Source organism: Asparagus officinalis, chromosome 1 (genome assembly GCF_001876935.1).
Source record: "Asparagus officinalis chromosome 1, Aspof.V1, whole genome shotgun sequence".
Taxonomy (NCBI): Eukaryota; Viridiplantae; Streptophyta; class Magnoliopsida; order Asparagales; family Asparagaceae; genus Asparagus; species Asparagus officinalis.
Genome location: NC_033794.1, coordinates 39,906,701 through 39,925,445, shown reverse-complemented (window position 1 = coordinate 39,925,445; position 18,745 = coordinate 39,906,701).

Sequence of the window (18,745 nt, the reverse complement as noted above, 5' to 3'; positions counted from 1 at the left end):
TTATATTAATTTTTGGTATTTTAATGGATAAAATGATAGTTCAAGGTGGGGCTCAAACTAGTTCAGAGGGTAATAAGGGACGAATTTAGTAATTTAGGGGGTAATGCGAGACTAAAAATAGTTTAGAGGGTATGAAGGAACAAAATGAATAGTTTAAAGGGGCAAGTAGAGGATGAAACCATTCTAATTTTATCATTTCTTTAATTTGATGGTGAAACTTTTTCAATGACGATGTTGAGATTATCCCAATGACGGATGGTTTTTTCACCTTCCGCTTCTCTTGTGAGGACGACATGATGAAGGTGTGGACTGGAGGCCTATGGACAGTTGATGGCATGGTCCTGTCGCTGGAACAATGGAAATCGCGTTTCCGTCCATCTCGAGAGGCGGTGCTAAAAGTAGTCGTGGTGAGTTCATCTCCCAAAACTTCCTCTAGAACTCATGACACGAGAGTGGGTTCTAAGCATTGCCGTGAGAGCGGGGACTCCTATTGACGTTGATGTTAGCACCAAGAACCTTCGTCGAGGCACTTTTGAGCGAGTATGCATCGAGATCGATCTCTCTCAACCATTGATTTCTAGAGTCCCAATCCAGGTTGAAGGCGAACCAGAGTTCTGGCAAGAGTTCATCTACGAGAGGATTGGAATTTACTGCTTCCAATGTGGACGTATCGGGCATCGGCAAGCCCAGTGCACCCACACGCCGGCTAGCTAATCCGGGGTGGCACACATTGACGAAGCCTTGAACCCTCCACAACCTTTGCAGCCTCCCAACATACCAAATGCGGTTCCGTCGTCATCCAACTCCAACCCTTCCCACTCAAGTACCTCGGCACCTCATCATGCCCACCTTCCCCATCGGAGGGCATCTATGGCCCTTGGTTGGCCGTCCCGAATTTCAACCAGAGAAGGAAAGCCGCTATCAATAATGCTGGGCGGAGCACGGGTAACTCCGGCCATCGTTCGTCGGATATTCATCGTCTCCGTCAAGGACCTAATCGTAACTCCACCAAAGTTTTAGATGTCAACAAATTCAATGCTCTCGTTGACGTCAATGGCACATAATCTCCTCTAAATCTGGATGACCAGAATGGAAATCCACCAGTTGGCGGGGCACCAATTGAGGAACCGCTCCCAACGACTTCCAAATTAGTTATTTCTTCCAAATCCACTCAAATCAACAGGGGTAAAGCTATCTTGTATGGATCCAAAAGATTCGATAGCGACAATCTTGAAACGACATCACATCTGATTCCGCAGGCCAAATCTATAGGAGCTGAGAGCATCTCAACTGGGCCCACCCCTCAAGCTCCCAACCAGAGCTGGGATCTTGTATCCCAGCGACAGGCACCAGGATTTCACTCTCCCACAACCCCCGCCTCTATCATTCCCACACCCCAGGAGAAGCCATGCATCTCGACAAGGTATCTTGCGGCTCACCAAATTTCCATGGCTTGTTTGGCTCTAAGCCAACAAGCACATCCATTAGCCACGATACAACGTCGCAAAGAGTCGATCTCAACTGCACACCTCTACGGGTGGTCCCCTTATTTTTTACTTCGGATCTTTGGCTGAACACTCACCCCCAATGACTTGATGTTGATTCTCTGCTGGAATTGCAGAGGCGCTGCCAAGGTGGCGGTAGAGGAATGATGTAAGTCTCTCATTAGCATTCACAAACTCCATTTGCTTATTCTCTTGGAACCCCAAATTGGGTTCAAGTCCGCTAAAAGAATTTGCAGGAGAATCTCCCTGTCATGGAGTCATTTCATCCTACCTGTGATTGGTAGGTCTAGCGGTATTATTATCTGCTAGGATATGTCTCAAATCAGTTTCAACGTCTCCCATTCTGATCGGTAATTTATCACGGGAACTGTCACGTTGAATGGCCATCCAACTTGGGCCCTTACGGATGTGTATGCAAGCACCTGTCAGAACGTGAGGCGCACCCTTTGGAGGGAGCTCATCGGACTGCTAGCCTCTGCTACTCCTTCTATACTTATTGGCAACTTCAACGAAATAACTGGCCCTGAAGATAGGACTGTAACCTATAACAACGATGCTGGCGCTGCTGAGTTCCGTGACTTTATAACCAATAATGATCTCATCGACTTGGGGTTCTCTGGTTCATCCTTCACATGGTGCAACATGAGACAGGGTAATGCCAGGCTTTGGGAGAGACTTGACAGAGCCTTGGCATCGGACCACTGGCGGTTGGCTTACCCGAATGTGATTGTGCGTCACCTCTCGCGTATCTCCTCCGACCACACCCCCCTCCACCTCAATCTCAACTATAGTATGAAAACCGGCCCCAAACCTTTTCGCTTTAAAAACGTTTGGTATGAATACTCTAGAACTATTGATATCATTGAAGCTAAGTGGAGCAAGGCTTCCACTGGCGACCCTCTGTATAAGGTATTCTCTAAGCTTTCAGGCATTAAACAATCTCTCAAGCTTTGGAATAGACACGAGCTTGGTAATATATTCCACAAAGCAAGAACCATTGAGGATGAAATAGGTGTTCTCCAACGGCGGGAGGAAAGAGGTTCCATCTCGTCCACAGAGACTGCTCACCTTCGGTCTCTGACTAATGAACTCAACCCCATACTCCATAATCATCAACTTCTTTGGAGACAAAAATCGCGCCTTCTTTGGGTTACAGAATGTGACTGCAATACTAAGTTTTTCCACAAGACAACTATCGCCTGTCACACCAGAAACAACATTACTTTCATCCGAGATGATGCAAGCTATTTGCTAGTGGAACCCAAGTTAGTGTCTACCTCTATCACCAAGAAGTTCCAACAGCGCTTCCGGCCATTGGAAGCTACTGACAGTGCTCTTGACCTCTCAATGATTCAAAACCTTCTATCTCAAGATGACATTCTGTCCCTCTCTAGCATGTGCTCTGAGGAGGAAGTAATAGCAGTTGTTCGTACCATGCACGGGGACAAATCCCCAGACCCTGATGGTTTCCTTGCATCTTTCTACAAGAAGTACTGGAACACTATAAAACACTCATTCATGGAGGCCATGTCATTCTTTCTCTCTCTATCCTCTCTCCCTCGCCAGTGGAAATTCACCTTCATAGTGCTCATCCCTAAAACTCAGAAGCCGAGCACCGTGGAACACTTTCGGCCAATCAACCTTTGTAATGTGTCCTACAAAATCCTTACTAAAGTTCTTGTGAACAGAATTAAGCCTCTGCTTCAGAAACTCATCTCGCTAGAGCAAGGAGCCTTTGTTCCAGGGAGGAGCATTTCGGACAACGTTCTCCTTACTCAAGAGATTCTACATTCTATGAAGTATCGTCGAATTGCCTCTTATCATGTTGCTGTCAAGGTTGATATGGAGAAAGCATACGACATGCTTGATTGGAACTTCTTGGAAGCTATCATCCTCAAATTTGGCTTTCCTATAAAATTTGTTGGCTGAATAATGGCTTGTATTAGAAGTCCTAGCTTCAACATTCTCATTAATGGCTCCCCCACAGAGTGGTTCGAATCTCACAAAGGTCTCCGCCAAGGTGACCCCCTAGCTCCGTATTTATTTATCTTCAAAGTTGAGGCTCTTATTCAGCTTGTCAATGTTGCTGCCACCTCCTCTCTTATCACTCAGCTTAGAGTTGCTCGGGGTGCCGACAGGATATCTCAATTAAACTTTGCAGACGATTGCATATTGTTCTTCAAAGCTAGCATGACGGAGGCTCATATTATCAAAGACATCCTGCATCTGTTTTGCAATCATAGTCGCCAGAAAATTAACAACCAAAAATCTAGAGTATACTTTGCCTCCAATGTCCATCATAGGCATAGGAGGGTAATTTGTCGAATACTACACATGCAAGAGGGAGAGTTTCCGTGGAAGTATCTTGGTATTACTATGGATGGGAAAAAACCAATCCTATCCCGCATTAGAAGCAAGCTCTCAGGGTGGAAAGCAAAATCACTCAGCTTTGCTGGTAAAGTAACTTTGGCCCAATCTGTGCTTCAAACTATGCCTTCATACCTGCTATCCAAGGGGTGGATACCCCGGACAGTCATCAATAGCATTGAAAAGGAGTTCCGCTACTTCTTGTGAAATGACGGCGATCCCGACAGGTATCCATCTCTTATTAAATGGGACTCCGTTTTCCAAAGCAACAAACTTGGCGGGCTCGGCATCCGCAAAATGGACTTACTGCATCTTTTATTCATGGCCAAACTCCTCATTCGAATGTTACACTCTGATTCTAGCCTTTAGGCACGTCTTGTTAGGGTTAAATATCGTGTCAACATCAACTCCAACTCCATCTCGAGTCGCGCTGGTACTTCTTGGGCCTAGCGAACAATTACAAAGGCCAACACAGTGAATCAAGAGGGCACTCACTGGTCAGTAGGGGATGGAAATTCAATTTCTCTCAAGGACCGATGGATCCCCACTCCTCCGGTTTTTCGGGACAACAACATTATATCCGATCAACTTGAATCCATCATGGTCTCTTCTCTTATGACGCCTGCAAAAACATAGGACACCCATTAGCTCCGCGCCATTTTTGATGAAGCCACCGTAGCCCAGATATCTCGCATCCCTCTCCCGTTGAGCAACGTCCAAGACCAGCGCCAATGGTTGGGAAAACCTATTAGTGACATCTCTGTTAAGAGAGTCTATGATGCCCTCTCTTTGTCTACAACTACGCCCTCTCCTTGGGGCGACGTCTCCTGGACTTGGATTTGGAGATTGAAAGTCCCTCCTAAAGTCCGCTTCTGGATTTGGAAGTTAGCCCATAAAGGCATCCCCACGCGGCAAGCCCTTGCCAACCGCCACATTCTCTCGACCTCAGAGTGTCCACGCTGCCACGATTACCATGAGGACAACCAGCACTTAATCCTCTCCTGTCCAAAATCCTCATCATTGTGGACAATTGTTTGGAGAAAATTACGCCTCACGATCTCCTGCCGCTCCATGGCGGATTGGTGGAATATTCTTCATGGGTAAGGAATTGGTTCTGGTCTCGTCAAAGCCTTTCGCCAAGCCTGGATTGCTTAAATAGCTTGGCTGTTATGGTTAGATCGGAACAATAGTATGTTCAACAATCAAATGAGGCCTAGCGAAGCTATTTTTGAATCTTGTAACTCTCTTGTCCTGGAGAAATTTGCTTTATGCCCAATTGAAGCCCCTGCGGGAAGAATTGTCTCTACTTATGGCCTGGGGATTAAAGCCTACTATCATAAACAGTCGGACCCCAACCATGGTGACTTGGGAACCACCTAGGGACAATTGGATTAAAATCAACTTTGATGGTGCATGCAAATTGGGTTCTTCCAAGGCAGACACGAGCTTCCTCATTCGTTGTGTAGGATCTCCTATATTAGCAGCAACCGCAATTCCAATTGATCATATTGAGGTTAACTACGCAGAACTGATTGGTGCTTGGTCCGCCCTCACTTGGTGCTACAAAAGGTACAGGGCGTGCTTGGTCTGGATTGAAGGCGACTCTAAGCATGTCCTTGACCTCCTTAGAAAGGAACCCTACCACACGGATTCCCCAATTCTGGTCGACTGCAAATCCATCATTGTTAGATCTAATAAAACTTGAGATCTAAAACATTAAGCCAATGATTAATTCGAAGAGATTAACAATAATCTAAAAGAGCGGAAGCTTATACCTGAATCCATAGAAGAAAACTTGATTTGGGTTTTTGATGATCTTCTAACCTTAGGGTTTCTCTAGCCGAATTTTCTCTCTAGATGGGGGTGAAGAGAATTAGAGAGTGTAACCCTAGATTAGGGACCATAACCCCTTATTTATAGATGTTGTATTTTTATAATTTGACCCCTCAACAAATCACAATTACAACCTGGTATCTGCACATATAACCCCATGACTTATTTAAATACCCATTAACCCAACTTGATTGATCACTTTAGAGGGTTATCCTAAAAGATAGCAATACACATTGATTAATCATATGTGCCCACAATTAGATTTATTAGATTAAATCCAACAATCTCCCACTTGGGCACCATATGATTCCTTAAATTGTGTATAACCTTATGAGCTCAAAATTGCTATCACTGAAAAGGTATTTCCAAACAATCTCGTCCATTGACTATATCAATATAGGATCAAAGTGGCATTCGTCATATTTATCATGACTCGACCCATCAATGGTCACATATACCAATACAATCAAACGACATAGATCAATCATGAACGTGCAGCATGAAAATTACATGCAATGTGATCAGTACATGTCTATTTTCAACTGGTCCTCCTTTAGTGAGGTCAAAACCAAACATAATGTAGCAGAGTGTCTTAACTGAATACTTTATTCTGATCAGACAATACAACCAAACATAAAGCACCACAATTACAAACTCCCACTAAAACATAATATCCTCAAATAATACCACACCCATATGAGCAGTATGCTCATGAAAGACCTTAGGTGGCAATCCCTTAGTAAGAGGATCAGCTATCATGGAGTTTGTCCCAATGTGCTCTATGGATATCTGTCCACTCTGTACCCTTTCTTTCACAACCAGGAACTTAATGTCAATATGTTTTGACTTAGTTGAGCTCCTGTTGTTATTGGAATACATTACTGCAGATTTATTATCACAATATAACTTTAGTGGTCTTTCAATATTTTTCAAAATGCGCAGTCCCGTGACAAAATTTCGCAGCCATATTCCCTGATTAGATGCCTCATAGCAAGCTACAAATTCTGCTGCCATAGTGGAGGAAGCTACGAGTATCTGTTTAACACTTTTCCATGATATAGCTCCTCCTGCTAACATATAAATATAGCCTGATGTAGACTTCCTGCTATCTTGGCATCCAGCAAAATCAGAGTCCGAATACCCAATGACCTCTAACTGTTCTGATTTTCTGTATGTGAGCATGCAATCTTTTGTTTTCTGAAGATACCTGATAACCCTTTTGACTGCTATCCAATGATTCATACCAGGGTTGCTTAAGTATCTGCCTAACATCCCAACAATGTACGTAATATCCGAACGCGTACATACCTGAGCATACATTAGACTTCCTACAGCCAAAGCATAAGGAATCTTCTGCATTTCCTGAATTTCAAGGGTACCTTTAGGGCACTGATTGAGACTAAACTTGTCTCCTTTAGCAACAGGGGTGTCACCTGGTCTGCAATCTTGCATGCCAAACCTTTTAAGTACCTTATCGATATAGATCTTTTGTGATAATCCAAGAACACCCCGAGGGCGATCTTGATGTATCTGGATCCCTAATATAAAAGAGGCGTCCCCAAGATCTTTCATCTCAAAATTCTTTGATAGAAATCTCTTGGTTTCGTGCAACATGCCTATATCATTAGTGGCAAGCAAGATGTCATCCACATACAGAACCAGAAAAATATACTTACTCCCACTGAACTTGTGAGATACACAGTCATCAACAATGTTCATCTCAAAACCGAATGAGATAATTATTTGTTGAAACTTATGATACCATTGACGAGGAGCTTGCTTGAGTCCATAGATGGATTTCCTTAATTTGCAAACCATATTCTTTGGGTCTCCTGACACAAAGTTTTCTGGTTGCACCATATAAATCATCTCATCAATGTCTCCATTGAGAAATGCAGTCTTAACATCCATCTGATGTAACTCAAGATCATAATGAGCAACAAGTGCCATGATTGTTCTGAAAGAGTCTTTCGATGAAACCGGAGAGAAAGTCTCTGTATAATCAATGCCTTCCTTTTGAGTATAGCCTTTAGCCACAAGACGTGCCTTATACCTCTCCACATTACCATTTGCATCCCGCTTGGTTTTAAAAATCCATTTACAACCAATTAATTTTGTACCTTCTAGCAATGGGACAAGTTTTCAAACCTTATTGTCTTGCATAGACTTGTACTCTTCATTCATGGCATCAATCCACTGTTGAGAGTTAGAACTTTTCATGGCCTGAGAGAAGTTGATTGGATCATCTTCTAACATTCCACTACTTTCCTCATGTTCTTGAAGAAATACAATATAATCATCCGAAATAGCATTTCTCCTTTCTCTCGTGGATCTCTTTAGTGGCACTGGTTCTTGAGGTTGTTGAGTTTGTTCTTCTGGAACAGGGAGTTGTTCAACATTATCATCTTGAGGTTGCGGATTTACTTCTTGAGCAACAACAGGTATAGGAACCTGAATATTGTCAAAAGTAACTGTATGGATTGGATCTGAAGCCAATTCCTCCTCAAAACTAATGTCTCTAACCTTATTTCTCCCCCCAAACTCAACATCCTCAAAGAATGTTGCTGTTCCCGTCTTAAAAATATTCCTTATAGTGGGATCATAAAACTTATAGCCCCTAGAGCGTTCAGAGTATCCAATAAAGTAGCTGCTAACTGTTTTGGAGTCCAATTTCTTTTCATTTGGCCTATAAGGCCTTGCCTCAGCTGGACATCCCTAAATATGTAAATGCTTTAAACTGGGCTTTCGACCAGTCCAAAGCTCATAAGGTATTTTAGCAACTGCTTTACTTGGTACTCTGTTCAGAATGTAAGCTGCTGTCTTAAGTGCTTCTCCCCAGAGTGACTCTGGTAAAGAAGAATGAGCAATCATACTTCTTACCATATCCTTAAGAGTCCTGTTTCGTCTTTCAGCTACACCATTCATGCTAGGTGAACCTGGCATAGTGTACTGTGAGACGATACATCATTCCTCTAGGTATCTAGCAAATGGTCCTGGACGTTGTTCACCTGAACCATCATATCTGCCGTAGTACTCACCACCACGATCAGATCTAACGGTTTTAATTCTTCTGTTGAGTTGATTCTCAACTTCAGCTTTATAGGTTTTGAACATGTCCAAAGACTCAGATTTTTCATGAATGAGAGAATGATATAAAATATTATTGACCATTCCAGGATATCGTAGGGAATGGCCCACAAATATCCGTACGTATCAATTCTAAGACATCCGAAGATCTGTTGGCACCTAATCTCTTAACTTTGGTCTGTTTTCCCTTGATACATTCAACACATACGTCGAAGTCCGAAAAATCAATGGAATCCAAAATGCCATCAGACACAAGACGCTCAACTCTACCTTTTGAGATATGACCCAAGCGCTTATGCCATAATGACGCTGAATTTTCCTTATTTAATTTACGCTTAATACCACGTGATTCCGCATGCAAAGTTTCATTATAAGAAGTAATTGTATCAAACAAATATAGGTTGTCATAAGTACTCAAATAACCGGTTCCCACAACATTTGAATTAAAAGATAAACTGAATTGATTGTTTCCAAATGAACAAGAAGAACCTGATTTGTCCAATACAGAAACTGAAATCAAATTCCGTCTAAAAGACGGTACTACAAAAGTATCTTTTAAGTCCAAATAAGAACCAGTTCCTAATAGCAACCTAAAATGCTCAATTGCTTCCACATTTACCGATTGACCGTCGCCCACAAAGATGTGTCTTTCAACATCACTTGGCTTTCGGTAGCTTAGGAAACCCTGCATAGAAACACTTATGTGAGTAGTAGCACCAGAGTCTAACCACCAAGTGTTTCTAGGTACTGAAGCTAAATTAACCTCAGAACAGACCAAAGTAAGGAACATATCCTTATTAGTACGCCAGGCGTGATATTTTGTACAATCCTTCTTTACGTGTCCAGGCTTGTTAAGAAGAAACAACCCTGATTATCCTTATATTGTTTCTTCTGAACTGGACCCTTAGCAGCTTCATTATCATTCTTTCTTTTCTTGCCCTTATCCTTAGAGGCAGAGGCCAAATGAGCACTTTCTGTCTTATCTTGCTTCAGCCTGTCTTCCTCTTGCACACAGTATGAAATGAGCTCATTTAGAGTCTATTTCTCCTTTTGGCAGTTATAACTGACCTTAAACTAATTGAATTGTGCAGGAAGAGACAGCAGAACCAGATGCACTAATAACTCATCACAAAGATCAAGTTTAAGTGCCTTAAGCTTTGAAGCAATATGAGACATTTCCATAATGTACTCCCTGATATTTCCTTTGCCCTTATACTTCATTGAAATCAAGCGAGCTAAAAGCGTGCTTGTTTCTACCTTATCGTTTTTTGCAAAACGCTTCTCAATTTCGGCAAGGAAATCTTTAGCCTTAGTAATCCCTTCGGATTCTATGCCTCTAAAGGCTTCCGAAACGCCGCGCTTAATGATCATAAGACTCATGCGATTTGAACGCTCCCATTTCTCATGCTCATTCTTTGCATCAGGAGTGCTATCCGCATTGAGAGGTTGGGGTTGTTCAGTTCTTAATGCATAGTCAAGATCCATGCAGCCAAGAACAATTAATATGTTCTCTTTCCAAACCTTGAAGTTTGTCCCATTTAGCATGGGAATTGAGTTGATGTTAGCAGAAATTGTTGCAGCAGATGCATTAGCTGAAATAAAACAAAAATGCTCACATCAATAACCATAATCAATAAAATTCAAATAATGACAATCCCCATCCAAGATACCGGCACAACATTAATATCAAGTCTTTGGACAGTAATATTAACTTGTAAGTGATACCTTGTTGCAATGATCAAACATTGACAATAACTCATGTCAAATAATGAAACTATCTTTGGATCGATTCATTATTCACATGTAAACCTTATAATTGTCACACGCTTATCATCGCAGATGTGTATACAGTCTAAATAAATATTAACCTTCCTTTGGGCCGATTAAATATTTACACGAAAGCATACACACAAACATCTCACATTCCTCATGAACAATCTACACAAGAGAGGTTACTTTGGCAACTTCTTGTTTCAATTAATCAATTGGAGTGAGAGACAACCTTAATACCTTAGTGTCATAATATTTGAATTAAATAATTGATTAAAAAACCAAATTAGATTTAAATTTAATTTAAATCAACTGAATTTCCAAAAACTTAATTGGGGTCTCACAGCTTAATTAGGGCCCATAACTTAATTGAATAAATTAAGTATACCAAAGTGGACCCATGAAAAGTCGAGGCTTAACCATAGTTGATAATCATATTTTTATTACAATTCTATATCCTCATTATCTATTTTACATGAATAAATAGATTGAAAAGTCGAGGCCAATAGAACCGGACTGCTGGACTTGGTTGTAGAGGCTTGGAATTTCAAAATCAAACGTGGACTTGGATGCAAATAATTGAAATGAAGTGGGCTTTTATGCATTTATTCAAGATTACAAAACCGGACTTATTTGCAAATGACTTGTGGACTTTGTGCATTTATTCAAGATTACAAAACCGGACTTATTTGCAAATGACTTGTGGACTTTGCTCTTCAATTTTCTATTGAAAAATCATTTGAATGGGGAGGATCTCCAAGGACCGGACTTTGAGGTGCTTCAGCATTGGGATTTAATTTTCAAAATCAATACCAATGGACCGGTTTTGGACTTGAGTGCTGCAGCTTTGAGCTTTAATCACATGGGAAGCATCAAATGGCCGGTTGCTGCACAAGTGGGCTGGAATCTTCAATTGGGCCGGATTTTATTTTTTCAATTGCTGCTGAGATGTGGACCGGACTTGGCTTCTTGGACTTGAAAATCAAATGGAATGAAACTTTGGGACTGCAGCTTTGATTTTTTCTCTTCATGGACCGGTCTTGAAACTTTGGGACTGCAGCTTTGATTTTTTTCTCTTCATGGACCGAATTAAATGCTGCTGGAGATTGGATTTGTAAATGGGCCGGATTTTTATTTTTTTGAAAATCAAATGCTATGGGCCAAAAAGACTTACAGCAGCCTTGATTTTTCCATGAGTCCAAATGCTTTGATTTTTCTAAGGGCCGGACTTGATTGCTGAAAACTCTTCATGGATCAACTTAATTTTCAATTGTTTTTTGAAAATCAATTAGGCCTCCTATGGTTGGGCTAGAGAAGAACAAAAAGCAAATTCAAAGGTGGAGATTGATGCTTGGGGCTCAAGACAAATCCAATGGTTCATATTCATTGATGATTACTATAAATAGGGGTAGAGAGTGAGGGGTTAATGGTGTGAAAATTTTGTAAACTCCTTTTGGAGAGGAGGACTATTCTTAATTGAGAAGGCCTTCTAAAAATTGTAACTTTAGTTGCAATTAATAATAATAATTTTTTTTCCTTTTTAAATTTGTTCTTTCTCCTCTTGTTGAATGATGAGGATGGAGATGAAGAGCAATTTGAAGGTTTGTATTTCTTTTCTCTTTTATTTCTTTTTAGTAATTTCTTTATTATTGCTTATTAGTTAGATTTAAATTCATGCTTGTAGTATAGATTTATTTTCTTGTCTTTTTATTTCTTTTTGCTGCACTTTAATTTGTAGAATAGATTTATTTTCTTGCATTTAATTTTTTTAATATATTTTGTAGTTTAGATTTTTATTTTCTTTGTAATTAGATTTATTTCTTGTTCATAGTTTAGATTTTTCTTTTCTTTTTAATTTTGTAATTAGTCTTCTTTTTCTTGTTTTTATTTCTTAAAGATGTGAATTTAATTCTTGTAGGAAGTTTAGAATTATATGAAACTAGTCTAATTTCCTTTATATTGTATGAATTATTCTCTTGCACTTAAAATATTCATGTTTAGTATAATTAACTAGAGAACTAATCGGTAGAAGAAGAATTTGATAATCTATGCTTATCTTAAATGGTTTGATAGGTTATGCTTATGAATTCTAGGATTATTATCATGTTGTTGTTCTTATCATGAATAGTAATTTTGACTTAGATGATAATTTGATAGGTTACACTTTCCTTAAATGGTTTGATAATCTATGCTTAATAAATCTAAGTTGAAATATGATAAAAAGAGAATAGTTTATATTTTGTAATTGAAATTGGTTAGTGGATTAAAAATCAAAACAACCACTCATCAAAATCACACTTATTCTTTATTCCTAATTGTCACGCACAAAACATAAGAACCATTTCTAATAATCTCTTAAAATCACTTTCCTCATAGGATCGATATTTTTTATACTATAACTTGATAAATTGTGCACTTGCAATTTTGGTACATAATTATGCCGCATCAATAGTGAACACGAAGTTCGCTTGACTTCGAACGCGAGGTTCGAATGTATTGAGTACGAGACTCACTTAAGCACGAACGCGAGGTTCGTCTGAAAAATGAACGTGATGTTCAACTTGAGAACGAACGCGAGGTTCGTTTGAAAATTGAACGCGAGGTTCGACTGAAAACGAACACAAGGTTCAACTTGAGAACGAACGCGAGGTTCGTTTGAAAAAATGAACGCGAGGTTCAAGTTGAGAACGAACGCGAGGTTCGTTTGGATTGAGCACAGGGCTCACCTGAGGATGAACGCGGAGTTCGACTTGAATTGAGCGCGAAGCTCACCTGATAACTGAGCGCGAGACTCACCTGATAACTGAGCGCGAGGCTCAACTTGAATTGAGCGCGAGGCTCACCTGAGAACGAACGCTAAGTTCGTTTAAATTGAGCGCGAGGCTCACCTTAATCCTGAGCGCGAGGCTCACCTTAAGAACGAACGCGAGGTTCGTTAAAATTGAGCGCGAAGCTCACCTTAAGAACGAACGCGAGGTTCGTTAAAATTGAGCGCGAGGCTCACCTTAAGAACGAACGCGAGGTTCGTTAAAATTGAGCGCGAGGCTCACCTTAATCCTGAGCGTGAGACTCATCTTAATCCTGAGCGCAAGGCTCACCTTAAGAACGAACGCGAGGTTCGTTAAAATTGAGCGCGAGGCTCACCTTAATCCTGAGCGCGAGGCTCACCTTAAGAACGAACGCGAGGTTCGTTAAAATTGAGAACGAACGCGAGGTTCGTTTGAAGCTTTCAAGCCCCGCCAAAATTTGAGGTAACCACCTCCTTAAATTTCGCCATGTGTTCACACACGAACCCTTAGGGTTTCAAACTGAAACCGCCGCCGCCATTGCTCCGGCACCCAAGAGGTCGAAACCCTAGGGTTTCCTGCCGCCGCCGCCGCCGTCGAGGGCGAGGCCGCCAGCGAAACTTCGCCGGCGAGGAGCATGGGACCGAAGATTAAACCCAAAAAATCCAAAGATTCATCGATTTTATTTTCAAATCTAGATCCAGAATCGGAAAAAATTTCGTGATCTAGACCAAGAAAAAATCGAAGAAAAAAAACCCAAAAAATCCCAAAAAGTTACTGTTCACCGATGATTTTTTAGTTACTGTTCATTCAAAAAAAAAAACTACTGTTCATCCGAAAAATTTCACCGGGCGTTGCTGTTCATCCGAACATTACTGTTCATCAGAGAACAGATCTTAATCCAAAAACCAGAGATTTAAGATCAAAAAACCCAATTTTAAAACTTAAATCCCTAAGAATTAATCAAAGGTGGCTCTGATACCACTTGTTAGATCTAATAAAACTTGAGATCTAAAATATTAAGCCAATGATTAATTCGAAGAGATTAACAATAATCTAAAAGAGCGGAAGCTTATACCTAAATCCATAGAAGAAAACTTGATTTGGGTTTTTGATGATCTTCTAACCTTAGGGTTTCTCTAGCCGAATTTTCCCTCTAGATGGGGGTGAAGAGAATTAGAGAGTGTAACCCTAGATTAGGGACCATAACCCCTTATTTATAGATGTTGTACTTTTATAATTTGGTCCCTCAACAAATCACAATTACAACCTGGTATCTGCACATATAACCCCATGACTTATTTAAATACCCATTAACCCAACTTGATTGATCACTTTAGAGGGTTATCCTAAAAGATAGCAATACACATTGATTAATCATATGTGCCCACAATTAGATTTATTAGATTAAATCCAACAATCATTTCTTCGATGGAAGAATACAAGATCTCCCACATATTCACAGAAGGTAATGCTTCAGCTGATCTTTTGGCCAATATGGTTGTGGAACGACGTCGTCTATTCTTTGGGAGTTTGATTTCCCAAGCACCTTGCTAGCCTCTATAAAGAGGGACATGAGAGGACCTTTTGTGCGGTTGTAACCTTTTGATTTCTATCCTAGCAAAAAAAAAAAAAAAATCGAATCTCTGTCAGATTATGCTCAAGGTACTGTAACTACATAAAATTCGTTTTATCTCTTATCCTATCTTTCTAAAGCATATGAAATTGTGGTTGTAATATTCTTTACTTACATTATCAGCTGTAATACTTCCGAGTACATGAAAAGCTCAAAAGCGCAACTCATTGTTTCTCTGGTTCTTCTTTCTTCAAAATGACAATAAAACCGATCAAGGTAATCCTCCAGCGCTAAGCATGTGAAGAGCACAGCTCATCAAATCCGGGTGCATTCTGTTTCCCAGCGGTATACTCTAATGTTTTATTCTTACTTTATCATCTCATTTTATTTTAGCTCTAACTTGAACATTAAAAAAGTTGATTTACATTGGATCAAATTAAGTCTAATTTATCCTCATGTGTCGCAAGTGTGCTGCACATGCTTAAAAAAACAGTTAGTCTTGAAATTATTTTCGTCTCTTCTCAGTTGGATTTTGATGAGAAATAGGGGACCAAGAAGACTTTAGCTTAAAGCAAGAAATAATCAGCTAACTTGAAGGTTTGCTTCACAAATTTGCGTCAGCTTGTTTGCTTGTGTGGCGGACCGTTCATCAAAGGCTAAATTCCAGTTTGAGTGATCAGATAAATCAAGAAAATAATTAACAAGATATTTTTCTTCTTATTTTTCATTTTTCAATGTTTTTGGGTTTTCTAGATGTTGATTTTTATGCCTCAAATTGTGACCAAATTATTTTTCTTACTAACCATATTCGCACGAGCAAAAATATGAAATTGTTATCTAATTAATTTTCTATCATATATATATATTTGTAAATATTTGATGGTGATTTGAGTTAATGCAATTTCACTGTACAGATACTAAACTATTATTTAGTAATTTAGAATAAAAAAATTCTTAGCACAATTTTATTGAGGAGTTTATTAAGAATAATGTAATTGGAGTAAGTCAATTAAAAGTTAAAAATAGAAAAATGAAGAATATTAAACTGTTATTTAGTAATTTAAAATAAAAAAATATTCTTAACACATTTTTTTGAGGAGTTTATTAACAATAATATAACTGGAGTAAGTCATTTAAAATTAAAAAATAGAAAAATAAAGAATATTACTATTAATTATATGAGTTCAAATATTATTCTCATACCATATTTAGAATGTTCTAGAAATATAAAGGAAAAAGAAGAGAATAGAAAGAAAAAAAAATCAAATCGCAATTTCAATTACGGTTTTTCTATAGAGTGCCCATGGGCACTCTATATGAGAGGAGAGAGATAGAAAGAAATGAATTATATACAGAAATTAATGCAAATCAGGGGGGCCCATGAGCTATTCATTTCTTTCTATCTCTCTCCTCTCTTATAGAGTGACACTCAATTATGTGAGTCTGATCCTAGTCGCAGTTATAATTTAGAATATTATAGAAATAAGCAATTGGAAAAAAAAAACAAAAGAAAAGAAAAGAGTGTTCCCTCACTTTGAATCTTTGACAAGTAAAATTACCAATATACCCCTCAGACTTCTAATATTATGGGAAATGCCCTTCAAACATTTTGGTTCCCCTACTAGGATATTAATCTAGTGGTGTAGGTATCTACCATCTCAAATGGGGGTAACCGGGTAATGTTCCCTTTAAAAAAGTATGATGCTCTCCTGCTTTATAATACACACTTTAATTCCGCCAAAAAAAGAAATCTCCCCGCTGCCGTCTTCGCTCGCTTAGACAGGACTTCCCCTCCTCCCCAAATTTCCAGCCCCACAAATCTCAGAAATGGACGACAAAGCAGATGAATCAACTTTAACAGTTGGTCCGGCAACCCCGACACTTGGGACCGCTGTGCTCCAATACCTTAAGAGCTTAAACTGTGTATACTCCAGCAAACGTACGAGTATAAACTGTGTTAATGGCGATCCGTAAACCCTAGGGTCAGCGCCGGTCAACGCGTAACCCTAGGTCAACGCCAGTCAACGCGTTGCAACCGAAGTCAACGTTCGACGATTCGAAACCCTAGGGTGGACGCCGGTCAACGCGTAACCCTAGGTCAACGCCGGTCAACGCGTTGCGATAAAAAGCCAACACACGGGGATCCGAAACCCTAAGCCAGCACAATGTGGCGGAGGTAGTTCAAAGTCAACTCAATGACACGAGCCAAACTCAATTCATCAGCTGCAGACTCGAGACTCCGACGACGGCCAGACGATAAACGCAGCGCCGGAAGAACCTCGGCTATTCGTCAAAGCATCGGATAGATCGAAAATCGAAAGAGTCAAGAGTTGAAGCTAACTACGCCGACTGAAGGCCAGATCAATCACATCCAAAGTATTCCAGCCTCTTCTATAAAAGAAACGAGTCAGGAACACTTTGGAGGGGGTATCTGTAGGCATCAAAAATTGCCTATAGTTCTCCACAACCGGTTCAGTGTTAACGAACGACGATGAACGTCACCATCCGATCCACATGAGCCTAATCGACGTCGACGAACGACTGAAGTGAATCGACGAGTTACATGAGCGGATAGGACTTCGGAATCACGAAGACCCGGACCAATCGGGAAACCCGGCACTGTTCACAAAAAGGACAACGCCCTCCATGCCTCGACCACTCTACAGATAATCCAATCACCAGAGCAGGTCAAACTCTTCGTCGCGCATCCAACGCACCCGGAATCACTCAAATCCGAATCCGGACGACGAATCAACCGCGAGTCAACGGCGGAACACCCAAACAGGTCTTGGCCAATAGCCGAGACACCCCCTAAGGAGTGTCTCGGCCACAACCGAGACACCCCAAGGGGGGTGTCTCGGCATTGGCCGAGACACCCCATGGGGGGTGTCTCGGCCATGGCCGAGACACCCCAAGGGGTGTCTCGGTTTTGGAGCCGAGACACCCCCCTAGGGGTGTCCTCAACCAACCCCTACCCCTTGCTTTTCCTATAAATAGGCCCCTAGGGCCTCATTTCTCTTGGCCTTGGTTTTGGGAGAGGAATTTCAGATCTAGAGCTCTAGCCTTTGAGATCTGAAATTCCAGAGAGGAGCGGCGAAGCCCTGCCGGAGGAAGGAGTCGGGGTTTTCTAAGAGAGCGGCGAAGCCCTGCCGGATCGAGGAGTGAGACCCCCCCTCTTGGTTTCCTATAAATAGGCCCCTTAGGCCTTCATTTCAAGGGGCTGGATTTTTGGTCTTGGAGCAAGGCTAGAGAGAGAGGAGAGGAGTTTTGGAAGAGAGCGGCGAAGCCCTGCCGGATCGAGGAGTGAGCGAGCCTTCTGCAGCAAAGGAGCCTCCTTCTTCATTCCCCTTTCTATTTTCCTTAGTGTTCCCCCTTAGCGGTGGTACTAAGTAGAGCGAATATCTCGATTATCCGAGATAGGAGCTGTAAACTTCTAGATCTCACACAGATCGATTCTAAATCCCCTCGTGGATAGACGAAGCTCTGCCCGATTTTCTCGGAGCGGATCTGATTGCCCGGTGGTCCACGGATATCAACGTCCCCGTCACAGGCAAAAGACCCACGCAAGCAAGAGATGATAAACAGATCTTGCGTTTGTTTGAAAAGAGTTGTATCTATTTTGTTTTCATTGTGTACCAGTCTTATAAAAAGGCTATCTTTTTATTTCATTGTAACGATCGAAGTTGTAATGAATGCAGCAATGAATACAGCAACTTTTTCCGCAAACATAGGGTAAGCCAATTGAAGACGGCCATACTCCAAAGAGTACAAGAGTATAAACTGTTTCTCGAAACTCCGACGAGTATACGAGTATAAACTGC